The 20,934-nt window shown below is 34.6% G+C and overlaps 1 pseudogene; it reads left to right on the top strand.

The window, feature by feature from the left end:
- Window positions 1-248: 248 nt before the first annotated feature.
- The window catches only part of LOC120134857, a 32,536-nt pseudogene continuing 11,850 nt past the window's right edge, over window positions 249-20,934 (top strand).

Genomic DNA, 20,934 nt, shown 5'->3' with positions numbered 1-20,934 from the left:
TAGATTCATTCTAGAATATTCACTTCAATAGAAACTCCAATTATTTTTTTACTATAATGCAAAATGCCTCAAGTGAAAAAAAGGATGAATCAATTAATTCAATTCTATTAAAGTAGGTAAATTGTGAGTTCGAATTTGATTGGTTCGCCCCCCATTTTTTGGTATAAATTTTTAAAATGTATTTTAACATAATTTAATGATATTTATTTACTTTACTCTATTTTTTAACAATTAATTTTTAATTTTTGTGTATTTGGGGGTTTTTTTTTAGAGGAGCTGAGTTTCGACGATGTTCTTCTCGGGTGATCCGACTACTCGGAAGCGGGTTGCTTTGGGAGGTCGGAGCTCGAAGGACAGAGATAGACAGAAACTCCTCGAACAGACGCGTTTGGAACGCAATCGCCGTCTCTACTTGCGCCAGCAGAATTCCGCAGCTCTCAAGATTCATGTTTGGCTTTTGAGTTAGGCTTCTTATTAGCTTTATTGAGTACTTATTATGGTTAATAGTTGAAGAATTATGTCTGCATTGATCTGAAAATTGATCTCTTGAAAAATATCCATGATTGTTTAGCTTAAATACAAATTTATATGCAATGGATTGCCGGGAATAACAATGCTTATTTTGTTGTGACAGTTTCCAAAATTTGTCGGTTTGTTTGTAAATGGAAGAGCTGGTTAGATTCTGTTGTTGCAGAGGTTTAATATATGTGTAGGCTCTTTATTTTTTGCTAGATAAGTGATTATTTAATTTTGGGGTGTCAAACTATAGGTAGATACGATCATTGTGTTACGGAATGCGATAGAGGGTTAAGGCAAATGATACAATAAACTTTCACCATTATCAGGTTTATTTGGGAAAGTATGTACTTTAACATGTATTAACGCATTGAACTGTCCTGTTTGGTTCACGGATGTAAGATTACCAGTGAGAATGTAAGATTATCAGGGAATAGGATTACTGGAAATGTTACATTACTGTGTTTGGTTTGTTTGGCAGGAATGTATGATTACAGTGTTTGGTTGAAGGAATATGAGATTACTGAAATGTATATTTTACCAAATTGTCCTTGTGCTATATGTGTTAACAATTGGAATTCTAAATATTTAAATTAAAATATTCATATAAAAAAGCATAAAAAAATATATTACTTTATTATTTTAAATTTATATACTTTTTAATAAAATTTGTATATAATTTTTTTTATAAAATTTAAAAGATAAATTGGTAGAATAAAAGAGTAAATATATCATGTATTATTTTAATTATAAATAATATTATTTTTTACATTAATTATTTAAAATTTTACATCATGATTTAACTAAATAAGCATATGAAAATTTTAATAGATGAACCATTTTACTCCTAAAGATTACAAAAGCTAAATTTTATAATTTAAACATTTTTTAAAATCAGAACAAAAGCTAAAATTTATATTTATTCATTCAATAATTTCATCATTTTATTTTGAAGTTCTTGATTGAGGTTGTTATTATTATTCTCCCCTAGAGTGGTCTTCATTGTTGCTTAAAATTTGCTCTAGTTTGTGGTGTTGCAGAGTGGATTTGGAATTCCCGAAGATTGATGTTCGATTTGAAAATCTGACTGTTGAATTTTTTGTCCATGTTTGAAGCAGAGCATTAGCAACCATTCCCAATTTTATTTTTAACATTGTCGAGGTAACAATTAATCCCTTTTTAAAAGCACATATAATGCTTCTATTTCTTGTTCATCCCATTCCAGTGAATGCTCTACCATCCCAATATAGTAAAACAATTTAAACCAGGCTTACATGGAATAAGGATCAACCTAGTATAAAGAATGAAAATTGAGAAGTAAATAGGTGTTCAGAACATAATTAAGTAAAAGTACAAACTGAAGGATAAGAGATAAGCTTACGTTCTTTGTTTAGCTTACAGAACAAAAATAAGTATAACATTAACCATAAAAAACAATAACAATGTTCAGACTTACAAAAGATAATAGCCATGACATTCTAAACTTAATCATATATGTTGGCTATATTATATACACAAAAAATTCTCCAAGTCAAAAGCTTCACATATACCTAGTGGAGCTAGACAAAAAAGTTGGGACCATATTCTAAAGTCAAAATCAAAAAAGATCGACATACAATCTCCATCATTTGTAGTTGTAAAATAAGAATTGTATCTGCAGACCACTGAAATCACATTGCCAGTTGCCAAGGTTATATCCCAGAACATAAGTATATTTCCAAGGAATGACTTACTGCCCCCAACATATGGTAACATGAACTAACAACAGAAAAATTCAGGATGAACTACCTTGACATGTCAATTTTTTGCCACTTTCCAAAATCCAAGCTAGAAAGCAGAACAACATGCTTCTTTCCACTTGCAGCAGTAAAATTTGCCAAGTATTTGGCAAATTCAACCATTCGCCCTTGTTTGGAATGACCATTCAAAGATTAAATCATTCAATTTACATTCAAGTTTTGTATAGCTTGAAAATGAAGGGGGGAAATTATTTGGAAGACAAATTTTAACAATGTCAAAAGGATACAGTTAGTTGACAATTGAATTTCAAATGGAATTGTGATCCCTCAGTCAGGACAATAAGAAATGACCCAGCACTCGATCTAAAAGTAGTCATTCATTGCTTCAAGAAGGTAATTGAAAGAAAAGAATCCATTAGCATAAGACACTAATCCAATCACTTAACTATATAAATTCAGAAATTTTTATTAATGGGGTTCCCTGTTTCGAACTGACTAATATTTAGTTAACACAGTTGCTTTCTAATAACGATCAAATAAAAAATAACAAGCAGTTTATAAGTAAATTCAATGGTTGTTATCCTTCTAGTTCAGTTTTAAGTAGTAAAACGACCTTAAATCGGTGATGAGTATTCAATGTTAACCATCTCAGAAGGTCATGGCAGCAGAACATACTTGCAACAGGAAAATATAATCGAATCATTCTAACTATAATTGAAGCAATACCATAACAACCAGAGACCACTGTTGGAGAAGAGTGAGATGACTGAAAGACGATTCGTAAGCTGAAAGATCAAGAAAGGGCGTACTCAAGTTCTAATATATTAGTCCAAGCTTACTATAACAAACAATATGAAAGGGGAGTAAAGTGAGCACCTTCGAGAGGAAGAGCAAGGTCGCCGTAAGGAATAGGGTATAAGCATCGTTTCCAACGCAGGGAAGCACAAAGGGATAATATGTATGATTTTTGAAGCATTGCTGAAGTTGCCAGCCTTCACATCATGCTTTTGACAGACAGTTCATGCTGTATTTGGTCCCTCAAGACTCTCCTAAGCAATTTGTTAGATGCAATTCTGGGAAACTCTGGGATGATCTTCACACTGTTCACCTGTGATCAATCAACTATCAATGTCTCTCTCTTAATGCAAACCACAAATATCCCTAGCCAACATATTTATTATGTAGAAACATATTCACAAACAAACCACAATACACCCAAATGGGTATGAGCCTATAACTGAACAACAATGCTATTGCAGTGAAATTCTAATTTACAATGAATCCGAAATAGCTTGACCATGCCAATTTTTTTGTCAAAGTAAAAGGCAATTTCATAAATGTAAATAAGAAACTCTAAAACATCCTCATGTTACACCTGTCTGTAAATCTTGTTTAACATTAAAATCAATACAATCTGAAGCTTTCAATTTAATAATTAGAAATCTGCGTTAAGAACTCAAAATAAACATCTGATTGGATTTAATGCAAGTTATCAATAATTGGAACTTACAAAAGCTTAAACTTAATACATGAAGAAATATCACATAACCACATCTATGTACAATCTCAAAGAGACCCAAAGATCACCCAATTAAAATTATATTTCCCCGAAACAACCATTTCTATGATATAAAATGGTTTGCATCACAAGCAGGTTCTACTTTTTTCTGTTCTATATTACTACAGCTATTGCTTCTCTAAATTTGAAATATTCAATCATTTGAAGTTAATTGTTCTTATCCCACAACAAATCCATCAAATAAGTTGTCAAAATGCCAGTTCAACTAGACATGGTAGTAAACCAAACGCACAAAGCAAGAACACAACTAAAGATCCTCGAACCAGTTTGTCTAAATTCAAAACTCCCTTTCAAAGCATAAACAGAAGGAAAGAAGAATTTAACCGCCAACTGTTCTATCTCTACCAAATCAATATTACGAGCAAATAAACTCAACCATCTACGAAAATCCTCGTAACCAAACACCGCCTTACTCTCAAAAGTCCCTTTCAAGCCTTTCGTCCTTCAATTCATAACTTAAATTGCCATCAGATCAAATGACTAAGTGACCACAATAATGCAGTAAAACCAAGAAACTAAGAGGGAATCAAAATAAGGATAAACATACGTATCCTGGCAACCGTGGGGTCCTCCGCTTGAATCTCATCGGCAGCTTGAAGAATGGCGTTGATGTTAGTGGCGTGACCTAACGAGGGTGGGGGTTGAACTGCACCGGCGATCCCACCCGGAGATATCCGACCCATCATAAATTCTGAACTTTATATCCACCAAATCCTCCTCCGACATTTTTGCACCTGCTTCCACTTGTTCAATTCCTCCTCAAATCCACTCACCCACTCATCACCGTCGACGGCTCATCAAATTTAAGTATCGACCGAAAAATGAAAGGAGTAAAATTCAAACCTGAATTCTAAAATAGGAAATTCGAAGCTTAAAAAGGGAACATAAGAGGAATAGGAAGTGAGCGTTGGGGAAATGAATGGAGAGATGGGATAAGACTTTGTCCATTTGCTTTGAAGTCTCACACCAAGAAGCTCAGAAATGAAGGATAAGCGGTGCACCACTCTGGGTTTTTTTTTTTTGGGTTCTTTCAAAACCAAGAAATATGTTGAAAATAAAAACTGAAATATGAACGTCAGAAACAAATATCTAAGTTAAATCGAAGAAGAAGATTTCAGCAGAACGAAGGGGAGAGGGAGAAGGCTATTTTAGACAACGGGTACGGGAATGAGTAAATACCTAAGGGAGAGGAGGGATAAACATTCCCGGGAATGCAGTAAAAAAAATCCCTGTTGGTATTAACTTTTTCCTGATACTTGGTAATATAACCCATCCAAACATGAGTATATTCATCTGAGAAAACAACATTCCTCCCAGGAAATAAATATACCGTGAACCAAACGAGGCCTTAAGGTCATGAAGTAAATAAGTTTTTAATAAATCAAAAGTCAAAGCCTACATTGTTTATTTAAGCTTTCGGTTTGCATTTATCTTGTGCCTGAGGATGCATGTTGTTTGGTTGGTAGTCATTTCTCTCGATTCCTTCTTAGCCTCGGGTGTTCTTATGATGAACAACATCACACTCTTATGGCTAAACTGAATTGTCATTGGCTTTGGTTCTATACGATAATCTTTTAGCTATACATTTTTACTAGGCAGTTCAGGTTAATAAATGGTTGTCTGGATTTGTTTTTAAGAACTTGGTGGTCTACATTTGGCGAAGTGTTGACTAACTATTAACTACAGAAATACTTCAGAGGGAGAAAGATAGCGGAAGTTGAACATGCCAAGGTACGAGAGCAGTTTTACCAAACTTACGGAAAGCACTGCCAAAATGTAGACAGGTAAATTTGAACACCTATTGTGTTTTTAACGTGTTTCCAGTCAAGAACTCTTTTGGTTCATTTAATTGAGAACTCCATTTAATAATGACACAGTGAATTCTAACATTATTTCTTTTTGGACTGCTTTACTGCATTTCGAAATGCCGAATTCTTTCATGTAACTCTGGACTAGGATTAGCTGTTGATTGACAAAAAGTCAAATGTTGAATTCTTAGTGTTGAACTTTATAAGTATTGAATTTGAATTGTAAAAAAATCTTTTGATATGTTACTTATAATTAAACATCACATATAAATATACTGTTTGTTAAATTTTTTACTCTTGGTTCTGCATTTTATGTTATTTCAAATAAATATGAATGGTATATTTCAATTTGAGTATGAAAGTAAAATACCTAGAAAAAAAATGAAGTATGGTATATAAAATATATAAAACCAAAAAATAGTAATTAATATATTTTTTATGAGTTGATTTGCTATTTAAAATATAATATAGTTTTATAATAAAAATTGACTGAATGAATTCTCTATTAAGTGACAAGTCACTTTCTTCGACATATTTTCTGATTTTATTCAGATTGTCCCTGTTTATGCAGGCATTGTTTTGGTCCAGACTCAGAGTTTCTCTGCCAGCTAATTTTCTTCGTTAATGCACGGAATATAAATTATTTTTCTATTCTTGTTGAGATTTGCCGGTTAATTCAGCATTTTGTTGGAGACAGTGGTGTACTTCTTTCACAATCCCTTGTTGAATATTTATTTATTTTATAAGAATGTAGACCTCATTAAAAAACCCCTTTATAATTAATAGAACACTAAGTGCTTCTTAATCAACGGAAGGAGGAAAAGAGTACCTTAGGATTCATTAAAAACCACAATATACATAAAGTTTAACAACCACGCATAAACACTCCCTTTACATAAACCAACCAAAGACTACACAAGCTAATCACAATAGTAAAACTAGCCAATACCAGCTTTGGCTAAACTATCAGCCTCAACATTGGCTGACCTAGCAACCCATCTAATAATACCATTCAACTCCCTTAGCTTAGTAACAATATCTTTCACTAAATTAGAGTATACACCGGGGCAACGATCAAAATTCTTGACCCACTCCATAGCAAGTTTACTATCTGATTCAATAATTAAACGTTCCTTAATATGCTGATGAAACGGCTCAAAGAAAGTTAATCCCCTCTTTACTGCCACTAGCTCAATCAACATCGGAGGACCTAGACCAGAAGGCTCTTTAAAAGAGCCCATCACCGAACCATCTTCAGCTCTAAGAATTCCCCCAACACCACTCTTCCGCCAATCACCATTCACTGCTGCATCCACATTTAGTTTAATATAACCCTTTGGAGGAGGAGACCAAGACACAATTTCAATGATTGAACACCTTGAGTTAGAGCAAGAATCCCCAATAGTAGGATCAGAGATGAGAGAGTCTTTTAGAATAGAGGCATCCTTGGAATTAGATATGAACTAGGTCGCCAGCCTACATCTAGCCATAAAAAACAGATCGATCTGATCAAGCCTACCCCCATGAAACACAATGTCATTCCTAAATTTCCATATAGTCCATAGCACCACACCCGGAATATATGACCAAATTCTTGAGTTAGGGACCATATGCTCCCAAGCTAGCAAAAAACTTTGAGCATTGTCCTGCAAGACTGAACTAACACCCCACAATTTCAAAAATTTCATCCATAATGCCCATGCCACAAAGCAAGTAAAAAATAAATACAATGACGATTCAGCCTCATTTTTACATAGGGGACATGACACATCTAGAATAGCTGAAACTCCTCTCCTTTGTAGTTCCTGTTTTACTGGCAATCTATGATGCACAACCTGCCACATAAAGACCTCCACTCTGGGAGGTACCAAACCCCTCCAAATGAAGCTCAACCAAAAAGAATCAACTGACAAAACATGACTGCAAGATTTGACACTGGAATTGACAGAATAGATCCCATCTCCATTCCCTCTCCAAACCAAACCATCAGACATATTCTTGGATAGAGATATATTGTGAATTAAGGTCATCAAATCACAGAACTGAACCAGTTCCCAGTCACTCAAACTCCTTCTCAATTGAACATGCCAACACCAAACTGATGACTTAAACTCACCAAACTCTTGTAGCTTCCCATCTTTATTTAAAGACAAAACAAATAGTCTCGGGAAGACCTCTTTAAGAGGGGAAACAGTCGCCCAGTTATCAAACCAGAAATTGATTCTGTCTCCAATGCCCACTCGAACATCAAACAGACTTCGAAATTTAGTTCCAAACTGGTCTTCTTTGAAATGATTATTGACTATCGAATTCCAAATCCATGAAGAAAAAGCATGTAGTTTTTTCTTGAAAATCAACAATCTAGGGTCCAGATTATACTTACTACAAATAACCTTTTTCCACACTGACCCCCTATCATTCGCAAATCTCCAAGACCACTTTCCTAGGAGAGCTCTATTCATATAATTAAGATCTAGAACACCTAGACCACCAGCACCTTTTGCAGAGTATACTGTCGACCAGTTCATCCAATGGATTATTTTAACCTCTGCCCCTCCTCCCCATAGAAAACTGGTGTCGTAACCGTCTTTCGGTTGGGCCCCGGAATTGGGTTTCGACTTGAAAAATATGGATTGGGAGTCGCCACCGATCATTTACTTTACGAAAAGTGGGTTGATCGGATACCCTATTTCTTACCTGATCTGCGTCTTTCCAAAGATGTGTCGGGTTTGGGAGTCGGTTACGGTCAAGGAAGGATTAGTACCCTTGAACCGCCCTTTCGGTACTATGTAATTTTCAGTTGTCTTTAATTAAGAAAGTTGAAAGTTTAAATTGAAAGGTAAAATAACGATCCAAAACTTACATTTGATTGATTGAAAATATACCCTTAAGAAAGTAAAAAAACCTATGTTAGATAAAATGGTAAGAAATTAATTAATTAAATTAAAATGAAAAGAAAACAAATTAAGTAAAATGATAAAATGAAGAAAGCAAAGATAAAATAGTAAGTAAAAAAACAAATAATAAAATATATATAAAAAGAAAAAGAAAATAAATAAAATAAATAAACAAAATAATAATAACAAAATACGAATAATATATATATATAATAAATAAAAAAGTAAATATATATAAATTAATAAATTAAATGACGAAAAGAACATATACACATATAATGGTAAAAAAAACCAAATAAAGATAATTACAATATATATATATAGTAACAATACTAATAATGATAATAAGTAGTTAAAAAAGACAATCACACCGAAAAGGAGAGAAAAGAAAGTAAGGTTTGGTGAAGTATAATTGACAGGAAGAAAAAATGATGAGGGATGGGGACAAAGTAGTAGATATAATTAATTTGTGTAGAATATATATATATATATATATATAATAGTAAAATGTGTATATAACAACAATAATATCAATAAAAAAAGAAAATAAATATAATATAATGATAATAAAAATATAGAAAATTAATAGAAAAATATATGTATAATATTATAAAATATAGCACTTAAAATAAAAAAAAACCAAATATTTATTAATAATAGGTATAAAAAACTAAAATATTTAAAAAGAACATACGCATATATATATATATATATAACAAAATAACTAATATAAAAATAATTCAAGCAATAATACAAGAATAATAAAAAGAAAGAGAAAGAAAAAATATAATAATAATAAAATATAAAAAATATACATATATAATTAGAATAAAAGGAAAATATAATAGTAAAAATAATAATAAATATAATAGTAATAATAAAAATGCAAAGAAAATAAATATATATATATGGGTAATAACGTATATAAATAGAGAAAAATTAAAAAAGTGATAAATTAAAAATAAAATTAGCAAGTATGTATATATATATATATATAAAACTAATTAAGGGATTAAAATGAAAGGAATGTAAATTAAGTGGGTAAATGTCAAAGAACATCGAAGATTAAAACCGACAAAAATAAAAAAAGTTTTCATTTTTTGATAGATTTTCGTACTCTCATTCCAAAAATGTAATTTGTTTTTGCGAAATAGCCTATAGGGAGCGTAGATCTGAAATCAAAGTTTCGAAAAAACTCCCTCTGGGTCATCGGCTAAAACATTTGTCTTTAGGGTTCTCCAAAGAAAACACGATTAACAACGCATGCAAGTGAAGAGTAAAGAGAAACAAACGAATGATAAAAAAAGCTTTCACCTTTATTACTTCGAATCGTTTACAATAGCTTTGCCTTTGTATTTTCCGTGTTTTCCTCTGTATTTTGTCTGTAAATCGTGTCTTACAATAGTGAGTTACAATGACTATTTATAGTGCTTGTAGATCCTATCTTTAGGAGTTTAAATCATAGTAGAACTCTATCATATTTTTTGGAGTTTAAATCCTAGCAAAATTCTATCATATTTTTAGGAGTTTGAATCCTAGTAGGACGAAAAGGTGTGTTGACAGCTGCCCCTCTTTGCCCATAGTCGTATAACGGGGATAGGAAAAGATTAAAAGACACACTTTTCGTTCGGTGGAGTTGAAAATTGACTCTGATGTTTCAATAACTCCCTGTCGAATTGAGTTACGGATGACTCCTCCGTCGTGAAGCCGAGTTCATCTTGAAATGATATGAAATTGAAGTCGTAGTTCGGAATTTGAATCAGCACGTGGCTTCTCGTTGCCTTTCGGTCTTCTTCTCAGTTTAAAGACCTTGGATAAGAATCGAACTCAGAAATCTTCATTGACAAATAGCTTTGCTTGAAAATGGTTGCTTGTCACTAAAGCACGGTTAACCCAGGTCCTCTTCTCAACTTGAAAACCTCGACTGCAACCGGAAAGTAGTGCGATTGATGTGTCATCGAGCTGAATGGAATCGAACTCGACAATTTTGATGGCAGATAACCCTTCTATCCTTGGGTTATGCTGTAAATGATGTGCCTTGGAGCTGAGCGTAGTCGAACTCGAAGGTCTTTGTTGACAGATACTCCTTCTTTGAGTTGGATATCCTTCGTCGTGAAGTTGAAATCCAATCTAAAGATAGATGATGCTTGTGTGCACGATTCCCTTCGTTGTGAAGTTGAAACCGCGGGTGGCCCCTTCGTCGTGAAGTTGATCCTGAATTTGGATATCCTTCATCGTGAAGTTGAAATCCAAGTAAGTAGCATTGTTCTGAGTCCAATATCCTCCGTCTTGAAGTTTTAATTGGCTCTGGAACTGGGAAATTGTTTGTTGACAACCAGTCGTCCCTTCATTGTGAAAGTGAACTTGTGTTGTCTCGAGTCTAATATCCTTCGTTGTGAAGTTGAAATTGACTCTGAATGAAATTTTGTTGACAATCAGCCGCCTCTTCATCGTAAAGTTGAGCTTGTGTTGCCTTGGGTTCAAGATCCTTCGCTGAGATGTTGAAATTGGCTCTAAAATTGGGAAGTTGTTTATTGACAACCAGCGGTCCCTTCGTCGTGAAGTTGAACTTGCGTTGTCTTGAGTCCAATATCCTACGCTGTGAAATTGAAATTGGCTCTGAAATTGGGAAATTGTTTATTGACAACCAGCGGCCCCTTCGTCGTGAAGTTGAACTTGCGTTGTCTGGAGTCCAATATCCTTCGTTGTGAAGTTGAAATTGGCTCTAAAATTGAAAAGTTGTTTGTTGACAACCAGCGGTCCCTTCGTCTTGAAGTTGAACTTGCGTTGTATGGAGTCCAATATCCTTCGATGTGAAGTTGAAATTGGCTCTGAAATTGGGAAGTTGTTTATTGACAACCAGCGGTCCCTTCGTCGTGAAGTTGAACTTGCATTGTCTTGAGTCCAATATTCTTCGCTGTAAAGTTGAAATTGGCTCTGAAATTAGGAAATTGTTTGTTGACAACCAGCGATCCCTTCGTCATGAAGTTGAACTTGCGTTGTCTGGAGTCCAATATCTTTCGTTGTGAAGTTGAAATTGGCTCTGAAATTGAGAAGTTGTTTGTTGACAACCAGCGGTCCCTTCGTCGTGAAGTTGAACTTGCGTTGTCTGGAGTCCAATATCCTTCGTTGTGAAGTTGAAATTTGCTCTGAAATTGAGAAGTTGTTTGTTGACAACCAGCGGTCCCTTCGTTGTGAAGTTGAACTTGCGTTGTCTGGAGTCCAATATCCTTCGCTGTGAAGTTGAAATTGGCTCTAAAATTGGGAAGTTGTTTATTGACAACCAGCGGTCCCTTCGTCGTGAAGTTGAACTTGCATTGTCTGGAGTCCAATATCCTTCGTTGTGAAGTTGAAATTGGCTCTGAAATTGAGAAGTTGTTTGTTGACAACCAGCGGTCCCTTCGTCGTGAAGTTGAACTTGCGTTGTCTGGAGTCCAATATCCTTCGTTGTGAAGTTAAAATTGGCTCTGAAATTAGAAAGTTGTTTATTGACAACCAGCGGTCCCTTCGTCGTGAAGTTGAACTTGTGTTGTCTGGAGTCCAATATCCTTCGTTGTGAAGTTGAAATTAGATATGAAATTGGGAAATTATTTATTGACAACCCGCAGTCCCTTCGTCGTGAAGTTGAACTTGCGTTGTCTGGAGTCCAATATCATTCGCTGTGAAGTTGAAATTGGCTCTGAAATTGGAAAATTGTTGTTGACAACCAGCCGTCCCTTCGTTGTTAAGTTGAACTTGTGTTGTCTTGAGTGGCACGATATCCTCCGTCGTGGATTTGAAATCGTGGATGCTTGGCTTCGAGCTAGATATCATTCGTTGTGAAGTTGAAATCTACTCTTGAGCAAATTGTGAGTTCGAGAGAAACTTTCAATCTGTCGAGTTGGTCGAAGTGTAGCTTCTTGCTGCTGAGTTAAGCAACCAATATGAATCTTTAAAGGTGCTTTTGAATCGAGTATCCTTTATCTTGAAGTTGAAACTTGACTCTAAAAGCTGCAAAAAATTATGTATATGGAAAATGATAAATATGATGCTCTAAAATGTATGTATAAGATGCATGTAACATGAATTGGTTATATTTTATCTCCTGAAAAAGGTCTGATAATTTGCATTAGGATGTTGAATCCCCAAATGATGCCCCAATATCCAAAAATGCCCCAATATTTGATGTTGAATCTTCAAAGATGCCCCAAATGTTCCTCATTTATTGCTTCAACATTGATTCTGAGCATGAGTTTTGTGTCTAAAAGTCACATGTCATTTACCAAGATCCACTCTAGAGAGACTGTCTTGTTTGAAAAAAAATGTTTTTCTTTCTCTTTTATTTTCAAAGTTATGAAAATATCAATTAAAAGAGTTTTGAAAAATGTTTGATCTAAAGTTTTGAAAATATTATCATTTTCACGGTTTTACAATTGAGACGAATAATAAACTAGAGTTAATCGAATATCAAAGAATTAATTATACTGTTAATCCTTTAATGAATTATAGCTATTTGACAAGTGTCAAGATCAAAGCTATTTTTGGGAAGTGGTTAAGTAAGGAAATGATAAAAAAAAAATCTCAGGTTATTATGTTTGGTCAAAGGTTTGGCATTTGATGCTCAAAGGTTTGGCATGTGATGCTCATAGGTTTGGCATTTGATGCTCAACGGTTTGATGGGGTAGCTTGCATGCTCCTCTACTGGAAGTGTTCTCTGACTCCCAACCTTCGTGGTCACACTCGGGTTGTGTGATGTCGTATCAAGGAATTTGTATGATCGCCTCAGTTGCAAAATTTTTATATTCGAGTCGCCTTTTCAGGTTTTCAACTCGAATCCTCTTTTGGTTTCAAGACGTTATTCAGGATTTACGTCTTGAACCCCCCCCTTTGTTATTTTCTCTACCATACATTAATTACATTGTTTTTTGCAAACAAAGATTAATCCTGATGGGCGGGATGAAATCTGAAGATATTCTCATTTGTTTAGAAATCCATGTATGATTAGAAGGGACTTTTAAGGCACGTAATGTAGGCCAAGGTTCATGGTTATGAAAGAAAAGGATAAATAGGCCCAAACAAGTGTTTCAGGGTGTTGAACCAATGATCAATTCATTCTGATGCCTTCAATCTTGCTCAAAATATTTCTCTCTCTTGATGCTCTATGATCTTCGAGTGAAGTGATTCAGTGATTCGGGAATGATTGTGCTTGATCAATCTCATAGTTTGAAGCTTGATGTACCATTTGTCTTTAGGGAATCTTTGTATGTGTTTTTTTGTCCCTTTTTCTTTTTGATTTTTGTTCTTTCTTTTTTTTTCTTCTTTTTTGCTTATTTTCTTTTTTGTTTTTGCCCTTTTTGTTCTGATTGAATCTTCGCACTTGGCATTTAGTTCACCTTTTGGTATCTCATCTGAATCAATGTCTTCACTCATGTGAGCATATTTCTTCCACCTTGCCCCCCAGTGTGGAGGGTGATCCTTGTTTAGGGTTGAATCAGAAGAAAAATACTACAAGCTGAAAAGGGGACACAAGGGATATATTTTTTCTCCTGTTGTGAAGGGATAAAGAAAGAAAGCCGTTCATCATTTCATACATGTAAATCTTCACAGAAGATGTATCCCCAGGGGGATAGATTTTCAAGATTAATTATATTCACATGAAAACAGTGTAATGAATGTATGATAGAATTATTTCGAATGAATTCTTTTTCTTTTTTCCCAGATGTCTCAATGTTCAGGCTCTCCGCGAGATGCCTCAAGTTGGTTCTTTAGAAGAATACTCATGTTAAAATGAACAACTCAATGCCTTGGGTTTTAATGGTAAGAAAGGTTATTTTTGAGTCTAAAAAAGACAGTGGTGTGATCTTATTGACTCAAAGAAAGGTATGAGTGTATCAAAAAGATAAAGCCAATTGTTCAAGAATTTCAAAAGGAGGTAATGTCAAAATTTCGTCTTTTGGTAATGACCACAGTTGTTTTGGGCAAAGAATCAAGGTATTTTATTCTGGGGTTTGAGATAGGGTAAGAAAGGTCTAATCTTTCTATATGTCAAAAATCTATAATTATTGAAGAATTAAAAGAATCATTAATTCATTTAATATTCAAAGAACTAAAGATTAAAATTTGTTCAATTGCTCCACCTTAGAAAGCATCATAAATTCAATCATTTAAAAGATTAAGCAAATATGAAAGATCAAAGACGTGTTCAAACAAAACAATCCTCTAAGTGCAAATGGTATATGCCATGCCCCCTTCTTCGGCAAGCGCCTTACAGTTTTCAGAGGAATGTTTGGGGCTTCTTATGTGGTAACAGCTAACAGCTTCAACATCGTAGCTCTTAGGATATGGGGATTCTGTTCTTAGATCATCCTGGCAGGCTTTGTCCTACAATCAGCTGATCAGGCTCCCACTGTATTGTTTTCAATTTTTTCTTTTGATGTTACAATCTTGCTTCCATTTGGTGTCATGTGGTTAAAACCACTTTATCGAATCCTCCATGAAGAAATTTCATGTTTATGAGAAAAAAATGAAATGTAGATGCACAACGCAAAATGAAAAAAAATGCATGAAATGTTCGAGGCATTGATCCAGAAAAATGTCCATTATTATAAATAATCCTTATTTTAACAAAAATGTTTTATCTTGTAAGAGACATAAAAACAATCAAAGGTACATTCGGACAATTCTCTAGACCCCGAACAGCTTCCAACAGGTTGACAAGTCTTCTGTTTTCATTTGTCTCTGGTTGTATGCCTTGTTGGACCACTCCAGCTTCCGTTACCAGGCCATGTAGATGGCGAGCTGCCTTCTGTACTTGATCCAGGAAGTCTCGGATGACTGCTTCTCTGGCCTTCACCCTTTGTTGTGCTTGCTCCCAATGAAAACGCCACTGTAAACATCCGTCGAAGGGCACTATCTGAAGCTTGCTTGCTTGCTTCTTGAACCCATCTACAATAGCTTCTAACTCAGCTATTGTTTTACCATCTCTCTCATGTTGTTTCTCCAGATCAGCCATCCGGATTCTCAAGCATTGGTTTTGATGCTGACTGCCTGCTAAGTGCCTCTGGGCAGTCTTCATCTGTTCCTTCCAAGCTCTCTCATTCCACTATTTAGAAGCCACTTTCAACTTGGAGTTATTCTTGACTTTATCTTGATACCCTTTTCTCAAGTCTTCGAGCTCTAAACGGACTCTTTTTTATTCTCTTTCTAGTTTATCTGCTCGATCTTTCTGAGAGTCGACATCTAGATTCCACTGATAGCGCTCAGCCTCAAGTTCCTTTATCCTCTTCCCAGCTCATTGTTCACAGCTTTAAACTATGTTTTGGCTATCTCAAGTCCAGAAGGGACGGGCCTGAGATGTTCTTCCATTGTCCGGGTGTCCTCACAGTCTGGCACCAAAATATTGTCATTTTTCCTCAATTTTTGCCACTCCATATAGTCCGGAGCAAGCATGTTTCTGGCAGCCACAACATCTATCCAGGATACTTTCTTCCATGACTCGGCTATCTCTTTGATCTTCTTCTTATAACTGTCAATGTGATACACAAACTCTGATGTAGATAATATGTATGTTGTTGGGACAAACTGATGTACCCATATTGTCTAATTGTCAACAACAGAGCATACCCAACTGCACCCCAAAGTCCAAGTAAGGTCATAGTGTCAGAATCCCCAAATCGTAAAAGAACATCACTGAAGAACAACCAGGGGGCTCTCCAAGTAATATCCCGGTACTGAAGATGTGTGAAGACCTTCATCCATTTTTTTCTTCGAAGCGCCTTCAAGCCATTTCATGGTGATAAACTCTCTCAAAGGTGAATACGTAGTGCTAAATCGGCAGTAGGCAACCCCATTAGTTTTCCAGAAGTGGCTGTGAATCCAAACTTGAAGGAGCTGAACACATCCAATGAATCTACCTCCGCCAGCTCTTCGGCAATGGTTGAGAGACCGAAAGGTCTCGGCTAAGATGGTTGGTGCTGGGTTGACTCTTTTCGGAAGTTGCTCAATCAGTTCCACCACGACTGCGTCAATGCATCCCAAAATCTTCGGAAAGATGATCAAGCCATACAGACCTACTGCAAAAAAGGTCTATAATCTTCCATTCATCAGGGTGGTCATTCATTAGTTTCCTTATGTGGATCCACTCAATTCCTTGCCCGTTACCTTTGTTTTAGAGTCGGTCAGTCACCTACTTTTCATCAACCCCTGCAAAAAAAGGCTGACTCTTGATGTGTTTGATGTAGGCTCGCTCTAGTTTAATGCTTTCACAGTGCAATAGTGTAGTATACTCCTCGATGGTAGGTACCATGTCCTCTTGGTTAAAAGTGAAACAACTGTATCCCGGGTTCCAGAATTGAACCAAGGCTCTGATTAAGGGCTCACCGGTCTTAACATGAAGCAAAAGTGCAATGTCACCATACTGCTGACTGAACTTCTGTTTTCGATCATTCTTCCAACTGTCCCAGATGTCTCGAAGTTCTTGTACATTGTTCTATTTTAGGCTGATAGAGGCATAGCTAACAAGCTCTGACACATAACTTCCTTGAAGACTGTCTCCCTTTTCTTTCTGAGTCTTCTCGGACCATAGTCGTACCTCGGGGTTTTTAATCTCCTGTATTACAACACATTTGTCCATTAATGCAGATTATTTATGGTTAACGAACACATTTTTTGGTGGATCAACACCTCTTTTGAATGATGCAGATGATGGAAATAAAATAAAAGAGCGGAAAAAAATGAAAAGAGTTAGTAAGGTAAAGATAATAATCAAAGCAATCGTGAAAATAAAAGTCCTACCCCACATGATATCTACCCTACATGCTTATTATTCCTACCCGGACATGATCTCTATCCCGCAAGTTGATTTTGAACAAGTCCTAACCGCATAAATTTCTAGTTCACATGTTTTGAACAGAAAGTAAAGCAGGAATTTCAGCATCCTATGGTTTAAAATGAGGTTTTGTGGTGGGCCTAACTCCTTGTAGTCTTTGAGTTTAGGTTCTAAAAAAAGGTACTCGAGTTCTCCTTACCGGTGCCCCCTTGGGCTTGCCAGAACCTTAGTCCTAAACCCATCACAGGCTTGTGTGGACTAAGTTAAACTCGAGAGGACACATTCCCTTATGCCCGCACGGTGAATAAATTCACACGAAGACATAAGGTATATGAATCCCAAAGGCTACTTGCTAGGCCCGTATGGTGAATAAATTCACAAGAAGGCGTCGCTTTTACCCCCACTTAAAACAGGGTTTGAAGCTCGAGTATAGAGCCTTAGATGAAAAAAAAAACTTTGAAGGCTGAAATCATGAGAAAACGATTAGTCCAATTATTTACTCGAAAATATAATCAAAAGTAAGTAAAAATGATCGAAATATTACCGTAAAATTTAAACTTACCCTTTTCGTTAAAAAGACAACTGGAAATTACCTTAGCCTGACTCACTTACCTGTGTCCCCAGCAGAGTCGCCAAGCTGTCGAAACCGTCTTTCGGTTGGGCCCCAGAATTGGGTTTCGACTTGAAAAATGTGGATTGGGAGTCGCCACTGATCATTTACTTTACGAAAAGTGGGTTGATCGGATACCCTATTTCTTACCTGATCTGCGTCTTTCCAAAGATGTGTCGGGTTCGGGAGTCGGTTACGGTCAAGGAAGGATTAGCACCCTTGAACCGCCCTTTCGGTACTATGTAATTTCCAGTTGTCTTTAATTAAGAAAGTTGAAAGTTTAAATTGAAAGGTAAAATAACGATCCAAAACTTACATTTGATTGATTGAAAATGTACCCTTAAGAAAGTAAAAAAAGCAATGTTAGATAAAATGGTAAGAAATTAATTAATTAAATTAAAATGAAAATAAAACAAATTAAGTAAAATGATAAAATGAAGAAAGCAAAGATAAAATAGTAAGTAAAAAAACAAATAATAAAATATATATAAAAAAGAAAAAGAAAATAAATAAAACAAAAACAAAATAATAATAACAAAGTACGAATATATATATATATATAATAAATAAAAAAGTAAATATATATAAATTAATAAATTAAATGATGAAAAGAACATATACACATATAATGGTAAAAAAAACCAAATAAAGATAATTACAATATATACATATATAGTAACAATACTAATAATGATAATAAGTAGTTAAAAAAGACAATCACACCGAAAATGAAAGAAAAGAAAGTAAGGTTTGGTGAAGTATAATTGACAAGAAGAAAAAATGATGAGGGTTGGGACAAAGTAGGTAGATATAATTAATTTGTGTAGAATATATATATATATATATATATATATATAATAATGGTAAAATATGTATCTAACAACAATAATATCAATAAAAAAAGAAAATAAATATAATATAATGATAATAAAAAATATAGAAAATTAATAGAAAAATATATGTATAATATTATAAAATATAACACTTAAAATTAAAAAAAATCAAATATTTATTAATAATAGGTATAAAAACTAAAATATTTAAAAAGAACATACGCATATATATATATATAACAAAATAAATAATATAAAAAGAATACAAGTAATAATACAAGAATAATAAAAAGAAAGAGAAAAAAAATAATAATAAAATATAAAAAATATACATATATAATACAAATAAGTAGAATAAAAGGAAAATATAATAGTAAAAATAATAATAAATATAATAGTAATAATAAAAATGCAAAGAAAATAAATATATATATATGGGTAATAACGTATATAAATATAGAAAAATTAAAAAAGTGATAAATTAAAAATAAAATTAGCAAGTATGTATATATATATATATAACTAATTAAGGGATTAAAATGAAAGGAATGTAAATTAAGTGGGTAAATGTCAAAGAACATCGAAGATTAAAACCGGAAAAAATAAAAAAAGTTTTCATTTTTTGATAGATTTTCGTACTCTCATTCCAAAAATGTAATTTTTTTTGTGAAATAGCCTCTAGGGAGCGTAGATCTGAAATCAAAGTTTCGAAAAAAACTCCCTCTGGGTCATCGGCTAAAACATTTATCTTTGAGGTTCTCCAAAGAAAACACGATTAACAACGCATGCAAGTGAAGAGTAAAGAGAAACAAACGAATGATAAAAAAAGCTTTCACCTTTATTACTTCGAATCGTTTACAGTAGCTTTGCCTTTGTATTTCCCGTGTTTTCCTCTGTATTTTGTCTGTAAATCGTGTCTTACAATAGTGAGTTACAATGGCTATTTATAGTGCTTGTGGATCCTATCTTTAGGAGTTTAAATCATAGTAGAACTCTATCATATTTTTAGGAGTTTAAATCCTAGCAAAATTCTATCCTATTTTTAGGAGTTTGAATCCTAGTAGGACGAAAAGGTGTGTTGACAACTGGTCATAATAGAGTTTAGCTTAACAATCACGGAAGAGGGTATTTTGAACAAGGACATGAAATAGGTGGGTAATGAGCATAAAACAACCTTCAATAACACTAATATTCCTGCTACAAACAGAGTCCTCGCCTTCCAGCTGGCTAGCTTCTTGTTAAACTTCTGCACTATCGGATCCCACAATGCTATAGAATTCCTCTTAGCACCAAGCGGTAAACCCAAATATTCCGAAGGGAAATGTCCCACGACACAACCAATAGTATTAGCCCACTGCAACAACACTTCCTCACTGATATTAATCCCAAATAATCTACACTTAGTGAGATTTAATTGCAGTCCTGATGTGACTTCAGAAACCCGTAGGACCCTCTTAATATTTAGAATTTGTGTCTTCGATGCCATACAAAAGAAGATAAGGTTATTTGCAAATTGCAGATGTGACAAATTAAGAGAGATATCATCCTTGCCAACAACCAAACCACTGAACAGGCCCGAAGATACTACGTTCCGAATCATTAAATTAAGTAGCTCGCCAATGAAATTAAACAACAATGGGGACAAAGAGAACCCTTGTCTAAGACCTCTCGCCATAGGAAATTCATCCGTAGGAACCCCATTCACTAGCACTGATATCGAGGCAGTTGACACACATCTCCAAATCCAGCTACACCATTTGATCCAAATCCCATTCTATCCATAACTTTAAATAAAATATCCCAATCTACCGTATCATAGGCCTTCTTGAAGTTCACCTTCAACACACAACCCTTTAATCCTTTCTTCCTTCACAAGTCAATACCTTCATTAGCAATAAATGAAAAATCCAAGATTTGTCTACCCGGAGTGAAGGCAAATTGTGAATCACTAACAACATCATTCATGCACCCCCTCAACCTTCTTGAAAGGCACTTGGAAAGAATCTTGTACATCCCACCTACTAGGCTAATTGGTCTGAAGTCATCTAAACCCCCAATATTAGAACCCTTTGGGATAAGAGTTATGAACGAATGATTAATCAGAGTTTTAAAAAGCGCGCCTGAGGCGGCGATTCAGTCGTCGGTG

This window comes from Hibiscus syriacus, unplaced genomic scaffold (genome assembly GCF_006381635.1).
Source record: "Hibiscus syriacus cultivar Baekdansim isolate YM2019G1 unplaced genomic scaffold, ASM638163v2 tig00110599_pilon, whole genome shotgun sequence".
Lineage (NCBI taxonomy): Eukaryota > Viridiplantae > Streptophyta > Magnoliopsida > Malvales > Malvaceae > Hibiscus > Hibiscus syriacus.
Note: the sequence above shows the minus strand (reverse complement) of the source record. Positions and strands in the feature narration are given on the sequence as shown.